The sequence below is a fragment of the Petromyzon marinus genome, chromosome 27 (genome assembly GCF_048934315.1).
Source record: "Petromyzon marinus isolate PM22_M1 ecotype Great Lakes invasive population chromosome 27, UKy_Petmar_22M1.pri1.0, whole genome shotgun sequence".
Classification (NCBI taxonomy): domain Eukaryota; kingdom Metazoa; phylum Chordata; class Hyperoartia; order Petromyzontiformes; family Petromyzontidae; genus Petromyzon; species Petromyzon marinus.
In genome coordinates this window covers 14,487,011-14,505,194 of record NC_133693.1, presented here as the reverse complement: position 1 = coordinate 14,505,194, position 18,184 = coordinate 14,487,011, and the positions used below count along the sequence as shown (strand labels likewise).

Genomic DNA, 18,184 nt, shown 5'->3' with positions numbered 1-18,184 from the left:
TCACTCTCCTCACCCCTCGTCCTCCTCACCCCTCGTCCTCCTCACCCCTCGTCCTCCTCACCCCTCGTCCTCCTCACCCCTCGTCCTCCTCACCCCTCGTCCTCCTCACCCCTCGTCCTCCTCACCCCTCGTCCTCCTCACCCCTCGTCCTCCTCACCCCTCGTCCTCCTCACCCCTCGTCCTCCTCACCCCTCGCTCTCCTCACCCCTCGCTCTCCTTACCCCTCGCTCTCCTCACCCCTCGTCCTCCTCACCCCTCGCTCTCCTCAACCCTCGTCCTCACCCCCACACCTCGTTTTTATTCTCACCCCCCGTTTTCACCCCTCGCTCGTCCACCGTACCCTGCTCCTCACCTCCTCACCCCTCGTCCTCCTCACCCCTCGCTGTCCTCACCCCTCGCTCTCCTCACCCCTCGCTTTCCTCACGCCTCGCTCTCCTCAGCCCTCACCTCGTCCTCCTCACCCCTTGTCCTCCTCACCCCCACACCTCGTTCTTCTTACTTCTCACCCCCCGTCCTCCTCGCCCCTCGTCCTCCTCACCCCTCGCTCGTCCACCGCACCCCGCTCCTCATCCTCCTCACCCCTCACCTCGTCCTCCTTACCCCTCACGTCGTCCGCTTGACCCCTCACCTCGCCCTCTTGACCCCTCACCTCATTCTCACCCCTCACCTCGTCCACCTCACTTGTCCTCAACCCTCACCTCGTTCTCACCCCTCACCTCGTCCTCACCCCCACAGCTCGTTATTCTTACTCCTCACCCTTCACTCTCCTCACCCGTCGTCCTCCTCACTCTCGTCCTCCTCACTCCTGTCCTCCTCACTCCTGTCCTCCTCACCCCTCGTCCTCCTCACCCCTCGTCCTCCTCACCCCTCGTCCTCCTCACCCCTCGTCCTCCTCACCCCTCGTTCTCTTCACTCGTTCTCCTCACCCCTCTCCTCGTCCTCCTCACACCTCATCTCGTCCTCCTCACACCTCATCTCGTCCTCACCCCTCACCTCCTGACCTCGTTCTTCTTACCCTTCACCTCGTCCTCCTCACCCCTTGCCTCGTCCTCCTCACCCGCTCCTGACACGGCCAACACACACGCCCATGGCAACCTCACTTAGGGCACGTCACACCGACTTAGCATCACCCTCATTTATACCTCCACGTTTATCGGCCTCGTTCTGTCGTGACGGCCAAGACGCTGGACGTTTGTGATAAAGAACTTCGTAGCTCATCGGATTCCTCCTCCAGTGTACAAATAAATAAATATCACGGCTCTGATCTCTTTGCGGCGCCGCAGTGGCGTTCATCACTCGCCGCCTCCCCATGGCACGACTACGACGCCCTCTGTTGGACGCTGTGTGTCATCAACATTGTTGCCTGTAATTACACTCAACACAACGTTGTTGTTGTAAGTGATTACACTCAACACAACGTCGTTGTTAGTGATTACACTAAACACAACGTCGTTGTTAGTGATTACACTAAACACAACGTCGTTGTTAGTGATTACACTAAACACAACGACGTTGTGTGTAATTACACTCAACACAACGTCGTTGTGAGTGATTACACTCAACACAATGTCGTTTTGAGTGATTACACTCAACACAACGTTGTTGTTTGTGATTACACTCAACACAACGTCGTTGCGTCTCATCAATATTTTTGTGTGTGATTACACACACAACAACGTTGTGTTTAATCACACAACAATATTGCGTGTAATCACTCACATATTGAGTGATTACACACTCGGCGTGTGTCTGTAGCAGTTGTACGTGTGCCGCTTGTCGTAGATGTTCGCGGTTTGAATCCAGCGGCCGCCCTGTTTAATGCTACAGGCGTGTTCACCGCAAAGGCACCATGTGCCGTCTGCTTCAGTGGACGTTGAAGATCCCAGCGTCATGGACCAGATTAACCGAATTAAATACAATTGCCCGCAAATTACCCAGTTGGAATATACTGTGCCTAGTAATCATTGCTGGGAAATGTGGTAGAACCCTCCTGAAAAGAGCCAGTAGGGCTATCCTGGGTAAAACTGACCACCCACCCCCTCGTGTGGCATGCTAGCCTTAATAGGTGCTCGCTAACAGAACTTATTTATCGAACAGACTGTTAAATGAAGGGACTGTGTCTTCATTTGAGTCCGTGACTGTGTAACCTGGTACATAAGGGTGCCGCGGTGGTGGGATGTTAACTCCTTCACCTGGTATGCAATTGGTCGTGAGTTCGATCCGGACCCTGACGCCTGTATATTTGGAGTTTGCATGTCTCTCTCTCTCTCCCGTGGTCGCGTGGATTGTTCTCCAGGTCTTCCAGTTTTTCCCTCCATATTTAGAAACATGCGTTCAGAGCAGGAGTCTCAAACTCAACTTACCTGGGGGCCGCTGGAGGTAAAGTCTGGGTGAGGCTGGGCCGCATCAAGTATTACAAAAAAGTGCAAGTAATCCAATCTTCTCAATCTTTATTAATAACAGTTCAGAACATGAACGGTTCTTCAGAACATAGGCTTCTCTTACCTACTCCATGCTTCCAGAGACCTGGCAGCGCTTCCTCTTCTTACACAGCTGAGCCACATTTGGCTTGAGGGAGGAAGCAATTGAGACCCTCAGTATGGCTTGAAATGCTCATCAGTAAGTTTGGACCAGTACTTTGACTTATTAAAGTTCATGGTGCAAAATAGCTTTTTCACACAGATATGTGCTCCCAAAAAGGCACATGGTCCGCTTGAACATCCTGGAAAGCTCAGGGAAGGTGGGGGTGATATATTTACATGTTTTTATCCCAATACCTGAGTATTTGGGATCTTATTTAGTATGCCCTTTCTATATATTCTGAGAGGTATTTGAAAACTTTATCATTGTTCATGCTTTTTTTGAGCACTTCGTTTTTCTTATCATTATTTAATTCATCAATCGTGTTCTCTCTCAGGTGTTTATACCTTTCACATTCATAAATAAAGTGATCTAGATTTTCTTTTTGTTCACATCCTACATATCTTTCTGCTCTAACGAATCTCTCTGGATGCCATTGAGCTAACTCTGGTGTCCATGTTACTCCACCTGTCTTAATTCTTAACATCAAGTGCATTGTCTCATGTTTTATATCTTTTAATTTCTTGCTCTTTTTGATTAAATTGTTCTTGGTAAATTATTTTCTTTTGCGATTGCACATATCTGTCCTTTTTCCTTTTCTTTGTTTCTCTTGTAATAATAATCTATAACTTCTTTATAATATTCAGGTTCTAACCAACATTTGGCTTCTGTTCTTGCCACCCATCTCATGCTATTTGCTATCCATGTAATTATTTTACCTTTCCTATTGCAACACTCTGTTGTCTTTATTAGGTCACTGATTACACTTGTTGAGTCCGCCCACTTCCTAAGTCCTCTGTACCTTGCACAGGGTGACAGGATATATTTTCCTTCCACTTGGTGTCACTCCGGAATCACGTTTCAACCAAGTGACTAACGTTGCTAATTCGCGTTGGCTAACTTGTCAACAAACACCGGAAGCTGTCACGAGCCTGAGCTATGGTAAAAAAATACAATAAATAAAAAATAAATAAATAATTGATGGCAAATAGTGGGCCACAAAATATCGTTCCGCGGGCCACAATTGGCCTTCTGGCCGCGAGTTTGAGACCCCTGGTTTAGAGTATTTTACTGCTATAAATTTCCACAAGATGAGCCACTCCGTTAAAACTAACATTTGTGACCAGATCGCTTCTTAAAAAGAGCTATATGGCTCACTTACCTGGTAAAATAAAAAGTTACATTTCAAATAATCACCACGGTAATGTGTTACCCACACGACCTTGAACTTGAGGCATCGCGCAGAACGCGGCATGCAGTGTGGGGTTAGCTGGGTGGTGCAGGGAGCTGCTACTACTTGCAGAGGGGGGCGGGGCAGGGGGGGACTGAGTCCTCTTGCATAATTGACTTGCGGATTGACCGATGCATAGACGAAAAGATAGCACGTGAATGAATGAGTGTACGGCTGGACTGCAAATGAATGGACAATATTCTTCATCGCCATTTTAAAAAAACTTAACATTGTAATCCATCACCCTGTACATCTGCTGAACCAACGTATCCTACAGCAGCATATGAGTGTGTTTTCATACATTGCCTGAGTGTGTGTTTCTTGCGTATGATCGGTATGTGTTTTACGCATGATCCATTTTGATATCACGCAAGATATTTGCCTGTTTTTCTAATGATCTGCACGTTTTTCACGCATAATCTCTGGGTTTCACACATGTTCTGTGTGGGTGGCTGGGACCACCCTCAGCTGCCTTTTTCTCCCGAGTTGCGATGTGTACACATCGTACCAGATACTAATTTAAGGCTGAACCGACCTCTCGAGATCCAGGACGTACTGGTGATGGTGGCTGTAAGCGGGAATCGAGCTCGGGTCGCCGGATTCATTGTAGCGCAGCGTGCTAAACCCACACGCTCACAGACAGGACTCCAGCTCATCCACCTCGCGCACCTTTGCCAGGAACTTCCAATTGTGGAGCGACGAGCAAATGAAGCGACCCGACCTCCCCTCGGGATACGATGGCTGGCAGGTGGTTGAAGCTATCCGGCAGGAAGCGAGTGCAGGTAACGCTCACCTGAGCGTTGCGAGGCGTGCCCCGCAGGTGGTATCACGTGGGACGATGGATGTGCGACCACGCTATGGCCCTTTCACGATTCCGCTGCTGTATGGGGACCGCCACAACCTAGCGGATCGTTGCGGTGTATTTGACCATACTTCACCACGCTGGTTGGTTTCAGGTGTGGGGAGCGGCACAGTGCAAGGGTTCATGTTGCTGGACTGCCCCTTTTCTGATCATGTGACCCTTGCCAGATTAATTCTGCAAATGCGCAATCGCCGAGCCATGCGACAGCACCCCCGGTTTGCCACGTGTAGCTCTTGTAGACGATGACAACAAACACGCACCCTGCTCTACGGAGCCTGATAGCAGTCATGATGGTGGTGGTTTGCGTGGTACCTTACCATCAGACAAAAAGACTAAACAATTTTGTATTTTACCCGGTAAAGCTCACTGAGCTACATAGATGTTTCTCTGAAGCGACCTGGCTATCACAAATGATAACTCAACTAAGTGGCTTATCACGCGGAAATGTATTCTAGCCTCGATATTACAGCTGAATACAAATCCTCTGGGGGTACCCACGAGCCCGGGCAGCAAGGGGGCAGTTGGCAGATGGTAAGGGGCCAAGGAGCAAGGGGGAGGATGGAGAAGGGCAGTGGGGAGTGGAGCAGTGGTGTGGCACGTTCGAGTGATGCAAATATTAACTGATTTGTATTGAATACAACTAGAACAATTTACACCGGTGCGTTGATCGATATGATGTTGGGTATAATGTTAACGATAATTATGTTGAGATTAGCATATGCAGGAGATAGTGAATATAATGCTAATGTCTTTACGCATGGTGATGGTAGAGATCTATTAATCTGGTGATGATGTAATGATGATGGCTTGGCAAGTTGAAGATGGTGATGATAGTGCTCCTGCTGGTGGTGGTAATTCAGATGATGATTATGATGCTGCGACTTGCTGTAGCTGCTTATAATAATAATGATGCTGCATTTGCTGCTGACGATGATGATCCCCCCCACCCTCGTCCACCTCCGCAGGTTTAGAGGATCGCCGCATGGTGGTGCAAGCACTGAGCCTGCTGAAGCGCGGGAGTGCGGAGAGGCGACCCCGCGAGATGGAAACAGGAGGGACAGGGTCCTCCTGGGGGGATATCGTGAGCGGCGCAGGGGGTCCTAGCGGGGTCGAGAGGGGAGGAGACACAGCGGATGGACACCTCATTGTTCCCCCCGACGGGGACCCTAATGGGGCCCCAGTGGACGGGGACTCGGGTGGGAGATAACGGCCGAGGTTCGCGTGGCGAGAACAAACGCGCGACCCCGTGTGCGCGTGAGCGTGCGTGGCCACGAGGGCACGTACACGGTACCCAACCTCGGCGGGTTCGAGGAGGAAGAGGCCCTCCTGGAGCTTGGACTGCACGAGGCTTGAGACGGAGGTAGGTGGCTGAGGGGTTGGGTGAGCGACAGGTTGGGTGAGTGAAGGAGGCATTGATTGATTGCGTGGGTAGAGGGTGAGTGGGTAATGTTGAGTGAGCGGGTGTATGTGGTTGAGTTAGTTGGTAGGTGGCCGAGTGGGTGAATGTGGGAGGTTGAGGGGGTGAATGAATGGTTGGATGAGAGAGTGGGTTGGTGAGTAGGTGGGTGAGTGTGGGAGGTCGAGTGGGTGAGTGAGGGGGGTCGAGTGGGTGAGTGAGACGGATGGTGAGTGGGTGGGGGAGTTTGAGTGGGTGAGTGGATGCGTGGGTGATTTGGTAAGTGCATTGTTAATTGTGTAAATGGCTCGGTGAGTCAGTGAGTGCGTGCATTGGTGGGTAAGTGAGAGGATGAGTGGGTTGGGGAGTGCATAAGTGGGTGAGGGAGTGAGTGGGGGAGCGAGTGGGCGGGTTAGTGATTTAATCAATCATCGTGTGATTGAATGGCTGAACAGAGGGGTAGGTGAATGAGTGTTTATGGTTTAGTGAGTGTGTGTGTGGATGAGTTAGTGGGTGGGTGAGTGGATGATTGTGGGAGGTTGAGGGGGTGAGTGGATGTGTAATTTAATGGTTGTATGGGTGGGTGAGCGTGGGAAGTTAAGTGGGTGTGTGAATGAGTGAAGGGGTGGGTGAGTTGAGTGGGTGAATTATTGGGTGGGTGAGTGGGTGTGCGGGTGAGTTAGGGGGTGGGTCAGTATGGGTGGATGGGTGATGGAGTCGGTGATTGAGTTTGTAAATTGAGTGGGTGATTGAGTAGTAGGGTGAGAGTGGGAGGTTGGGTGGGTGGAGGTGAGGGGTTGCATGAGTGAGGGGTTGGGTGAGTTGGTGGGTGGGTGAATGAGTGGATTGATCAGTTAGTGTGTGGTTGAGTGGGTGGTTGGCTGAGTGGGTGAGAAGATGGGTCGTTGAGTGAGTGGATGGGTTATAGATTGAGTGGGTGGTTGTGTGATTGATTGGCTGAGCAAAGGGGTGAATTAGTGAATTTGTGTGGTTGAGTTACTGGTTAGGTGGGTGAGTGCATGAGTGTGGGAGGTTGAGAGTTCGTTGGTGAGTGTTTGAGTTAGATATTGAGTTGGTGGTTATGTGATTGAGTAGGTGAGCGGAGGATTGGGTGAGTTAATAGATGTTTATGTTTGAGTTAGTGGGTGGGTGATTGGATGAGTGGGTGGGTGATTGGATGAGTGGGAGGGTAATTTGATGAGTGGGAGATTTAAATGGTGAGTGAATGGGTGATTGAATGCTTGGATGGGGGGTGAGTGATTGAATTGGTGGGTGCGAGATTGAGTGGGTGGCTGGGTGAGTGGGTGAGATGATGGGTGGGTTAGTGAGATGATGATGGGTGGGTTAGTTGATGTGTGAGTGGGTAGGTTAGAGATTCAGTGGGAGGGAGGGTGGGTGAGTGGTTACGTGGCTCGTGGGTGAGTAGCTCAGTGGCTGGTTGAATTGGTGAGTTAATTTGTGCGTGATTGATTTGGTGAATGGGTGAGTGAGTGGATGGATGAGGGAATGGATGAGTGAGACGGTGAGTGCGTTGGTGAGTGATTGAGTTAGTGAGTACGAGATTGGATGACCGTGGAAGGTTGGGTTGGTGAGTGAGTGGATGGATGTGAGAGGTTGAGTGGGTGAGTTATTGCGGTTAAGTATGGAGGGGGTGGGTAAGTGAAGGGGTGGTTCAGTGAGTGGGTGAGTGAGTGGATGGTTGGTGAGTGAGTGGGGTGAGTGAATGCGTGGGTGAGCAAGTGAATGAGTTGGTGAGTGGTTGTGTGAGTAGTGGGTGAGTGGGTGGTGAGTGAGTGGATATTTGTGGGTGATTTAGTCGGTGGGTGATTTGGTCAGTATGGGAGCTTGAAGCAGTGAATGGTTAGGTGAGTGAGGGGTGGGTGAGTGAGTAGATGAATTAATTAGTTAGTGGGAGCACTAGTGGGTGGGTGAGTGAGTGGGTGAGAAATTGAGTCAGTTGGTGGGTGGGTGGTTCCGTGGGTAGTGCGTCTTGGGTGAGTAGGTCAGTGGCTCGGTGAGTTCCTGAATTAATGGGTGGGTTAGTGAGTTGATGGGTGAGTGAGTGGGAAAGTGCATTGGTAAGTGTGAGGGTGAGTGGGTGGGTGGTTGCATGAGTGTGGTTTAGATATTTTAGTGGGTGGCTTTTTGAGTGGATGAGTTTGAGTGGGTCAGTGGTTGCGTTAGTGGGTGGTTGAGTTAGTGGGTGGGTGAATAATTACGTGGGTAGTGGGTGAGTGTGTGAAGAGGTGAGTGGCTGAGGGAGTAGGTGTGTGGGTGGGTTAGAAATTGAATGGGTGGCAGAGTGAGTGAGTCCTGGGTGAGTTAATGAGTTGGTGGGTCGGTCAGTGGGTGAGTGTCTGGATGGATGATTGAGTAAGTCGGTGAGTGAGGGGTTGGGTGAGTGATGGGTTGGGTATGTGTGTTTTTGGTTCGCGAGTTTGTGGGTGAGTGAGTGGGTCAGTTCGTGGTTGGGTGAGTGAGTTCGTTGGTGAGTGTTTGAGTTAGTATGTTGGTGGGTGAGTGTGTAGTTTAGTGAGTGAGTGATTTAGAGATTAAGTGGGTCATAGGGTGAGTGGGTGGGTGAGCAAGTGGTTAACTAAGTGAGTGGTTGGGTGGGTCGGTGAGTTGTTGACTGAATGGGGTCAGAAAGTAGGTGAGTGAGTGAATGGGTGAGTGACTGCTGGGTGGGTAAGTTAATGTGGGAGGTTGAGTGGGTAAGTGAGCTTGTGAGTGATTGGGTGAGTCAAAGAGTGGGGCGCTACGGTGGTGAAATGTTCACTACCTCGCCTAGTATACATGAGGTTGTGGATTCGATTGCGATCCTGCCACCTGTATATTTGGAGTTTGCATGTTCTCCCCCTGGTCATGTGGATTTTGCTCCGGGTCCTTTCCGCTGCATTTAGAATCAACATGCCTTTTGAGGATTTGGCTGCAATAAATGTATGTGATAAGCCACTTAGTTTATCTATCATTTGTAGCCAGGCCGATTCTGAAAAGGGTCTATATAGCTCAATGAGCCGTACCTGGTGAAATAAAAAGTAGTTTAGTTTAGGGGGTGGGTGGCTGGTTGGGTCGGTAGGTCGGTTAGAGGTTGAGTGGGCGGCAGGGTGAGTGGGTGGCAGGGTGAGTGGGTGAGTAGGTAAGTAGCTGCGTGAGCGGGTGGACTGGTGAGTGTGCGAGTTAGAGATTGAGTGGGTGGATGGGTGGGTGTGTAAGTGGATGTGTCGGTAAGTGGTTGAGTTGGTGGCAACGTGCGGGTTTTTGAGTGGGTGGGTGTTTCTGAGTGGGTAGGTGGCTGAATGGGTGGGTGAGTGGGTGACTGAGTCAAGAAAGTGGAGCGCCATGGTGGTGACATATTAACTACCTCGCCTTTTGTACAGGAGGTTGTGGGTTCGATCTCGATTATGACGCCTGTATATTTGGAGTGTGCATGTTCTTGTGGTTGCATGGATTTTTCTCCGAGTCCTCCGGGTTTTCTCTCCATATTTAGAAACATGCATTTCGAGGTTTTGGCTGTTCTGGAACTCACCCACTCAACTACTAAAGCCACCCACCAACCCACTCACAAACCCGCTCACCCTACCATGCACTCAATTTTTAATCAACGCACTCATGCACACACCCACTCACTCGCTCAACCACTCATCCACGCACCCACCTACACACGCACTCACTGACTTATTTGAGCAGTCATTTGTGGCCGCGTCGCTTATGAAAAAAATCTATATAGCTCCGTGGGCCTTTCCTGGTAAAATTAAAATAGTTAAATTATAGTTTACAGTTGGGTGAGTGGGCGGTGAGTGCGTTGGTCGGTGAGTGAATGGGTGGTTAAGTAAGTAGGTGAGGGGCTGGGTGAGTTGTTGGGAGATTGAGTGAGTCACAGTGTGAGTGGGTGGGTTGGATCGTGAGTTGGTCACTGAGTGAGTGGGTGGGGTGAGTGGGTGGGTAGGTTGGGTGGGTGGGTGAGTGAGTTAGTGAGTGCATGTGTAGGTTGGTGCGTGGATGAGTGGTTGAGTGAGTGAGTGGGTGTGTGCGTGAGTGCGTTGATTAGAAATTGAGTGCATGGCAGGGTGAGTGGGTTTGTGAGTGGGTTGGTGGGTGGCTTTAGTAGTTGAGTGGGTGAGTTCGAGAATTGTACGCCACTGTGGCGAGATGTTAGCTACGTCGCCTGGTATTTTGGAGTTCGTAGGTTCCATCCCAACCCTGATGCTTGTATATTTGGGGTTTGCATGTGCTCTATGGTCACGTGGATTTCGACTCCACATTTAGAAACATTCATTTATCGGATTTGGCTGCTATACATTACTGTGTGATAGGCCACTTAGTGAAGCTCTCATTTGTGGCCAGGTTACTTTGGAAAAATATTTTATATAGCTCTGTGGGTCTTACCTGGTAACTTAAAAAATAGTTGAATTTAGTCAGTTTGGATTAGTGAGTAGGTGGAATGTTGAGTGCGTGGGTTAGAGATTGATTTTGTGGCAGGGTGAGTGGCTGGGTGAGTTTGTGATTGGTTGGGTGGGTGAGTGTGTGAGTTAGACATTGAGTTGGTGGATGGGTGGGTGTGTGAGGGAGTGAATAGGTGACCTGGTGGGTGAGTGGATTGTTGAGTGAGTGGGTTGTTGAGTTAGGGAGTGGGTGGGCTGGTAAGTGGGTTGGTGAATTAGTTTGTGGGTGTGTGGGTGAGTCAGTCAGTTAGAGATTGATTTGGTTAGTGTGTTGAGTTCCCGACGACGACTCGGAGACGGCTTGAGGGTAAGGGCTTTCGCCAAAGGTTTATTAAGTATATTACAATAACACAAAGGGTGTGACAACTTCCCAGGGGTTAGGGGTCCTACACTAAGTCCTGGTCCAGCCCGGCTAGCTCCGGTCTCTCTCCCTCGAGTCGGATGGGGGAACTTGCCAACCCCACCGACCGGGAAGAGCAGCACCTCCTACGGCTACCACCGGCTTCACTCCTGACTCTTCGTCGATCCCTCTCTACCCCTGGTTCCCTCTCCACCCTTCTCACTCTACCCGTTCCCACAGTGATCCCGCTTTCGTCACGGGGTCCCCCTTAAATACTAGAGGAGACATGACGTCATCGAGCCGCCCAGCGCGCATGATGCCACGTTCCGTGACGTCATCGCACTAGACGGCACACATGACGTCACGTCCCCATTTTACTCTACAAGTGGTTTGTGTGTGGGTGGGTGGGTGTTTGGGTGGGTGGTTGAGTTAAAGAGTGGAATGTCAAGGTGGCAAAATTTTATGAACCTCGCCTGTATATCTAGAGTTTGCACGTTCTCCCCCGTGGTTGCATGGAATTTTCTCTGGGTACTCCAGGTTGCCCCTCCACATTTAGAAACATGCATTTATAGACTTTGACTGCTATAACGTTCTATGTGAAAAGCCATTCCATTGAGCAATCATTTGTACTCTGCTTGTTTCTGAAAAAGATGTATATAGCATGGGCCTTACCTAGTAAAGTAAAAAAAAAGCTACATTTTTATTTGGTGTGTAGATGGGCGGTTTTGTGGGTGGGTGCGTGGATGAGTGGGTGCGACGTTCGATGGGTAGTAGGTGAGAGGCTTGGTGAGTGAGTGTGGATTAGAGATTGAGTGCGTGGCTTGGCGAGTGCGTGGCTGGGTGAGTGAGTGTGTGCAAGGCTCGGTGGTTGAATTAATGGATGGTTGAGTTAGTGGGTCGGTGTTTGAGTGTGTGGTTTCGTGGGTGGGAGAGTCAGAGAATGGAGTGTCATGGTGGCAAGATGTTAACTACCTCGCCGGGTATACAGGATGTTGTGGGTTCGATTCCACATTTAGAAACATGCATTTAGAGGAGTTGGCTGCTATAAATGTATACGTGATAAGCCACTCTGTTGAGCTATCATTTGTGGCGAAGTTGCTTCTGAAAACAATCCATATATCTCAGTGGGCCTTGCCTGGTAAAACAAACATAATTTATATTTAGGCCGTGTTGGTGAGTGGTCGGGTTGGTGAATTAGTGGGTGAGTTAGTGGGTTAGTGGGTGGGTTAATAATTGGATGGGTGAGTTCATGAGTGGGTGGGTGAGGGTAGGTCAGTGGGTGTGTTAGTGGGTACGGGTTTGAGAGGGTGGCTGGGTGAAAAGGTGTGTGGGTGAGTGATTGGGTGGGTGGGTGGTTTGGTGCATGGGTGGTTTGGTGCGTGGGTGAGTGAGCAGGTGGGTGGGTGAGTGAATGGATGTTTGTGTTTGAGTTAGTGGGTGGGTGATTGGATGAGTGGGAGGTTGAAAAGGTGAGTGGATGGGTGATTTAATGCTTGGGTGGGTGAGTGGTTACGTGGGTAGTGGGTCGTGGCTGGCTGAGTTGGTGTGTGAGTGTTGGTGAGTGAGTTAGTGAATGGGAATGTGGGTGAGTGATTAGAGTTAATGGGTACAAGATTGAGTGAATAAGAAGATGGGTGAGTTGGTGAGTGTTTGGGTTAGAGATTGAGTTGGTGGTTATGTGATTGAGTAGGTGAGTGGAGGGATGGGTGAGTGAATGGGTGTTTGAGTTAGTGGGTGGGTGATTGGATGACTGTGCGAGGTTGAAGGGATGAGTCGATGGGTGATTCAATGGTTGGATGAGAGGGTGGGTTGGTTAGTGGGTGGGTGAATGTGGGAGGTTCAGTGAGTGAGTTTATGCGCGAGTGGTTGCTGAGTGGGTTGGCGGGTAGGTGAGTGGGTTTGCTGGTAGGTGAGTGGGTTGGCTGGTAGGTGAGTGGTTTGGCTGGTAGGTGAGTGGGTTGGCAGGTAGATGAGTGGGTTGCCGGGTAGGTGAGTGGGTTGGCGGATAGGTGAGTGGGTTGACGGATAAGTGAGTGGGTTGGCGGGTAGATGAGTGGGTTGGCGGGTAGGTGAGTGGGTTGGCGAATAGGTGAGTGGGTTGGTGGGTGGGCGAGTGAGTGAGTGGGTGTAGTGGAGTTGTAGCCTCAGTAGTGGGTGAGTGACTGGGTGAGTATGTGGGTGGATGAGTTCGTGGCAGGAGAGTTAGTGGATGCGATAGTGAGTTAGTGCATGAGTGGGTGAGGGGATGGGTGAGTTAGTGGTTGGATGATACGGTGAGTTTGTGAGTGCGTGGGTAGGTATTTGAGTGAGTGGATTGTTGAGTGAGTGGATGGGATGTTGAGTGAGTGAGTGGGTGGTTGGGTTGGTTCGTGACTTTGTGGGTGGGTGAGAAGGTGAGTTCGTGGGTGAGAGAGTGAACGAATGCCTGTTAATACGTGGGTGGATGAGTAGGTGGGTGTGGGGGTTGGTGAGTGAGTGGGTGGGTTAGAGATTGAGTGGGTGGTTGTGTGACGGAGTGGGTGGTTGTGTGATTGAGTGGGTGAGTGGACGGGTGAGTGTGTGGATATTTGTGGTTGATTAAGTCGGTGGCTAATGCGAGCAGTGTGGGAGCTTGAAGGGAGTGAGTGGTTAGGTGAGTGAGGGGTGGGTGAATGAGTTAGTAGGAGCGCTAGTGGGTGGGTGAGTCATTAAGTGAGTGAGTTGTGTGGCTGAGTGAGTGACTGGATGGGTGGATGACTGGGTGAGTGAGTGGGAGAGTGATTGAGTAAGTGAGTCAAGCGGGTGGGTGGGTGAGAAATTGAGTCAGTTGGTGGGAGAATGGGTGAGTAGTTACGTGTGTAGTGCGTCGTGGGTGAGTAGGTCAGTGCCTGGGTGAGTTTCTGAATAATGGGTGGGTTCATGAGTTGATGGGTTGGGTCAGTGATGTGGTGCGTGGGTGATTGAGTGGATGGATGAGTGAGTGAGTGGGTGAGTGCATTGGTAAGTGTGAGGGTGTTTGAGTTAGTGGGTGGGTGATTGGATGAGTGTGCAATGTTGAAGGAGTGAGTGGGGATGGGTAATTGAATAGCTGGATGAGAGGGTGGGTTGGTGAGTGGGTGGGTGAATGTGGGGGGTTGAGTGGGTGAGTGTGTGGATGAGTGAGGGTTTGGGTGAGTGAGGGGTTTGGTGAGTGAAGGGGTCGGTCAGTTCGTGGGTTAGTGAATGGATGGAATGGCTGGGTGAGTGAATGGGTGGTTGACCGAGTGAGTGAGTGGATGGGTGGATGAGTGAGTGGGTGGGCAAGCGGGTGAGTTGTTGCATGGGTAATGGGTGAGTGGGTGGTGAGTAGGTGTATGTGGTTGACTTAGTGGGAGGGTGGGTGAGTGGATGAGTGTGGGAGGTTGAGGGTGTGAGTGAATGGGTGAGTCAGTGGCTGAATGAGAGGATGGATGGATTGTTGAATGAGTGTGTGAGTGTGGTATGTTGAGTGGATGAGTTAATGTGTTGGTGTGTAACTGAATGAGTGGGTGGGTGAGTGAGTGGGTGGGTGAGTGAGTCTGTGCATAAGTGTGTGGGTGGGTGAGTGGGTGGGTGGGTGAGTGAGCTCGTGGGTACAAGATTGAGTGGGTTGCTTGATGAGTGCGTCAGGATGGGTGAGTTTGTGGGTGGGCGGGCAGGTTAGAGATTGAGTAAGTGGGTAAGCTAGTGGGTGGGTTAGAGATTGAGTGGGTGAGCGGAGGGGTGAGTGAATGAGTGAGTGATTTGTGGGTGTGGTTGGATGACAGGATGGGTTTGTGATTGGGCGGGTGCAATGGCAGAGCCAGGATTTTCAGGTAGGGGGGAAACCCCTCCAGCAATGAAAAATCATAGGAGTTGTTAGTAAGTAAGAACTTGTCCCTTGCTTTTTATTCGACGCGTGTCCAGCGATGGCGCAGCCATCGATCGAGGGTCGGATTCGAACGTGTTGTGTGATCGGCATCGCGCTCACTAAAGGTGAATGCCTTGAGGGAAGTTGTGTACTATGCGCAACTTCGCACAATTCTGTGAGTCACTTATAACTGCTTTGCCGTTACTTATTGCCAATTATGGACTCAGACTATTATCCTATCATCTCATAGAGTTCCTGGCACGTAATAATATGCTACACAGTGGCAGTAGGGGTCGCAAAATGCCGATTTATTACTAATAAACCCCAATGATCCGATCGAAATTAGGGATTTTGGTCGGATCATTGGGGGGGCCACGTGCCATCACACCCCCCCCCCCTCCCCCCCCACTGGCAGAATGGATGGGTGGGTGAGTGTGGGAGGTTGAGTCGGTGAGTTTATGCGTGAGTGTGGCTGAATGAGTGGGTGGGTATGTGAGTGAGTAGTTGGGTGGGTTATTGGGTGGGTGAATTGGTTGGTGGGTGTGTGAGTGGGTTTGTGGATGGGTTAGTGGGTTGGCGGGAAGGGGAGTGGGTTGGCGGGTGGGTGAGGGGGTTGGCGGGTGGGTTAGTGGGTTGGCAGGGAGTGGGTTGGGGGGTAGGTGAGTGGGTTGGGGGGTAGGTGAGCGGGTTGGCGGGTAGGTGAGTGGGTTGGCGGGTAGGTGAGTGGGTTGGCGGGTAGGTGAGTGGGTTTGTGGGTGGGTCAGGAGTGACTAGGTGGGTGGGGGAGTAGTGGAGTGGTAGCCTGGGTAATGGGTGAGTGGGTGGGTTGTTCACTGGGTGACTACGTGCGTGGGTTCGTTAGTGACAGGCGACTTAGTGGATGCGATAGTGAAGATGCAATAGTGAGACAGAGTGGATGGGTTGTTGATTGAGTGGGGTGAATGAATGAGTGAGTGGGTGAGTTAGTGAGTGGATTGGTGAGTGGGTGGGTGAGTGCACGAGTGAGTGGATGGGTTAGAGATTGAGTGAGTGGTTGAGTGGATTGGTGATTCAGTGGGTGAGTTAGTGGGTGTTTGAGTTAATTTGTCTGTTAGTCTGTGGGTGATGGAGTCGGTGACTGGGTGAGTCTGTGCTGGTGGCTCGGTGGATGGTTGAGTTCATGGGTGGGTTTTTGAGTGAGTGGATGGGTTGTTGAGTGAGTTGATGGGTGAGTGAGTGGGTGAAACGGTGCGTGGGTAGGTTAGTGAGTGAGTGGATGGGTGGGTGATTGATTGGGTGAGTGTGTTGGCAAGTGAGAGGGTGAGTGGGTGAGTGAGTGGGTGGTTAATCGGTTGGTGGGTGCGTGAAGGAGTGGTTGGGATGAGTGAGTTATTGAGTGGATACGTCAGTGAGTGAATGGGTGGGTGAGTGAGTGAGAGGTTGCGTTGGTAGTAGGTGAGTGGGTGGTGAGTGGGTTGGTTCTTGAGTGAGTAGGTGGTTTGTTAAGTGAATGAGTGGGTGGTTGGGTTGGTTAGTGAGTTTGTGGGTGAGTTGGTGGGTGGGTGAGTTAGTGGTTGAGTTAGTGAATGAATGCCTGTGTTAATAAGTGGGTGAGTGGGTGTGGGGTTGGTGGATGAGTGGGTTGGTGAGTGAGTTAGTGAGTGGATGGGTGGATGAGTGAGTGGGTCATTGAGTGGATGGGTGGATGACTGGGTAAATGATTGGGTAAGTTATGAGGGTGAGTAAGTGAGTTACAGGGTGAGTGGGTCGGTGGGTGATTGGGTGGGTGGGTGAGTGGGTGTGATCATCGCCATGCTCTCCATGGAGCTCTCTGTAGTGAGGGGCAGCTCACAGGGACGGCTGTTGCAGGGATTCACAACAGCTGTTTCTCCTCCTCCAGTTCTGAACCAGCTGACCAGGGTTGCCAGACGAGGCCAAGCAGCTCCTCGAGTTGTTCCACAGCTTCCTTCATGCCTGCCGTGCCACGTGCAGCTTCTGCATGAGGCTACTCTTCCTCCTCAACCGTGACAAGCTGTGGACATACTGACCCATTAGACACTACACACAACTCAGTACTTGGCAGACAAATGCCAATTGCACACCAGGTGCTGAGTCACCTTGTGCCCACAGGGACATCTGTCTTTGGGGGTGCCCTTTCACACGTGTTGAGATGAGATGTGATGTAAAGCGCTCTGAGATGCCCCGGTGTACAGAAAGGTGCTAAATCATTCTCATCGTTATCACTGTGTCCAGCAATAATGAAATTGTCTATAGATAGATAATCTGTATTTGCAAACGGGGACCATGACGGCTTAACGTGATGGTTAGACCAGCTCATCATTATCATAATACACTGAATCGTGTGTGCATGAATCTATTATTTACGTTAAACGCAAATTATATACGTGTGTGTGTGTGCGATGCGCGAGTGCTGTGCACTCACCTCCACCTCGCTCTGCAGACGCTGCTGCTCCGAGTGTTCACTCTGCTCGTTATCGCGGTAGGGTGCCAGCTCAGCGTGCAGCTCTGCCACTACACGTTGATACCACTGAATCTCTGCCTGCAGAGATTCCAGTTGCCAATTCCTGTCAATGAACTGCGTGGGCCACGGGCAAATGGCGGCAGAGGGACACAGGAAAGCATTTTAACGACTGCGTGAGGTTATTGCAGAACATACAGGTATAATGACACACACAACCAGGATCTTCATTTATAATTGAGTAATGTAATGAGCTACGAAGCTCTTACACAGATGTCCATACACCACCTTTGACCAAATAAACCGAAATGCATCCAATCATCTCAGATCTTGGAAGAAAAGCATGGTTGAACCTCAAGTGCTTGGATGGGCAACCACCATCAATACAAACCAAGATAACACCTATAAAAGCATGATGAAGACCGCTTGTGTTGCAATCGAAACGTCGTGGGTTTTTTTTATATTATTAAAAAAAGTACGTGACTTTACCGAAAGAATCAAGAATATGAATTCCTGCAGTCACGAAAGTTTTATGTTAAACATTTTTTAGGAATTAATTAACCCAAAATCTGGATTAAAATAATAGATTAAGATCGCTTCCCAACCAAAAAGAGGGAGGGGATGGAGATGCATGTAGCAGAGGGGAGCAGATGGTCTAGTAGTCGTAGGTACTTCTACTAGAGGTGGGATGGTGGATCGTAACGTGGTACAGTCCTTAAACAGAGAATGCTCAGTAACCTAGTGCGCATCCATTCTGTACAACCTTCAGTGTGAAAAATAAGTGTATACATACAGTCCTCGACTTAGGAACACCATACTTACGGAGACCCGACTTACGGATACCCGACTTCCGAATCTGTTTCTATGAACTGTATTAATTTTTGGTTACCATTGACTTTAAAACGCGAACTTGCACTTCCAAACTGAACCACAGAACTATTTTGTTCAGTGCTGCGATCCTCCACGAGATGTCATGAGTCAGCCTCGTGCACGCGCACATGTGCGTATATGTGAAAGTGATTGTG

The 18,184-nt window shown here is 50.3% G+C and overlaps 1 long non-coding RNA gene across 1 annotated transcript; it reads left to right on the top strand.

Annotated features, from left to right (window-relative positions):
* Positions 1-4,365: 4,365 nt before the first annotated feature.
* LOC142929248 (uncharacterized) lies at positions 4,366-17,172 on the top strand. Its single transcript, XR_012945472.1, has 3 exons — positions 4,366-4,593; positions 5,639-6,033; positions 16,581-17,172. It is a non-coding gene; the product is annotated as an uncharacterized LOC142929248 (long non-coding RNA).
* Positions 17,173-18,184: the final 1,012 nt, after the last annotated feature.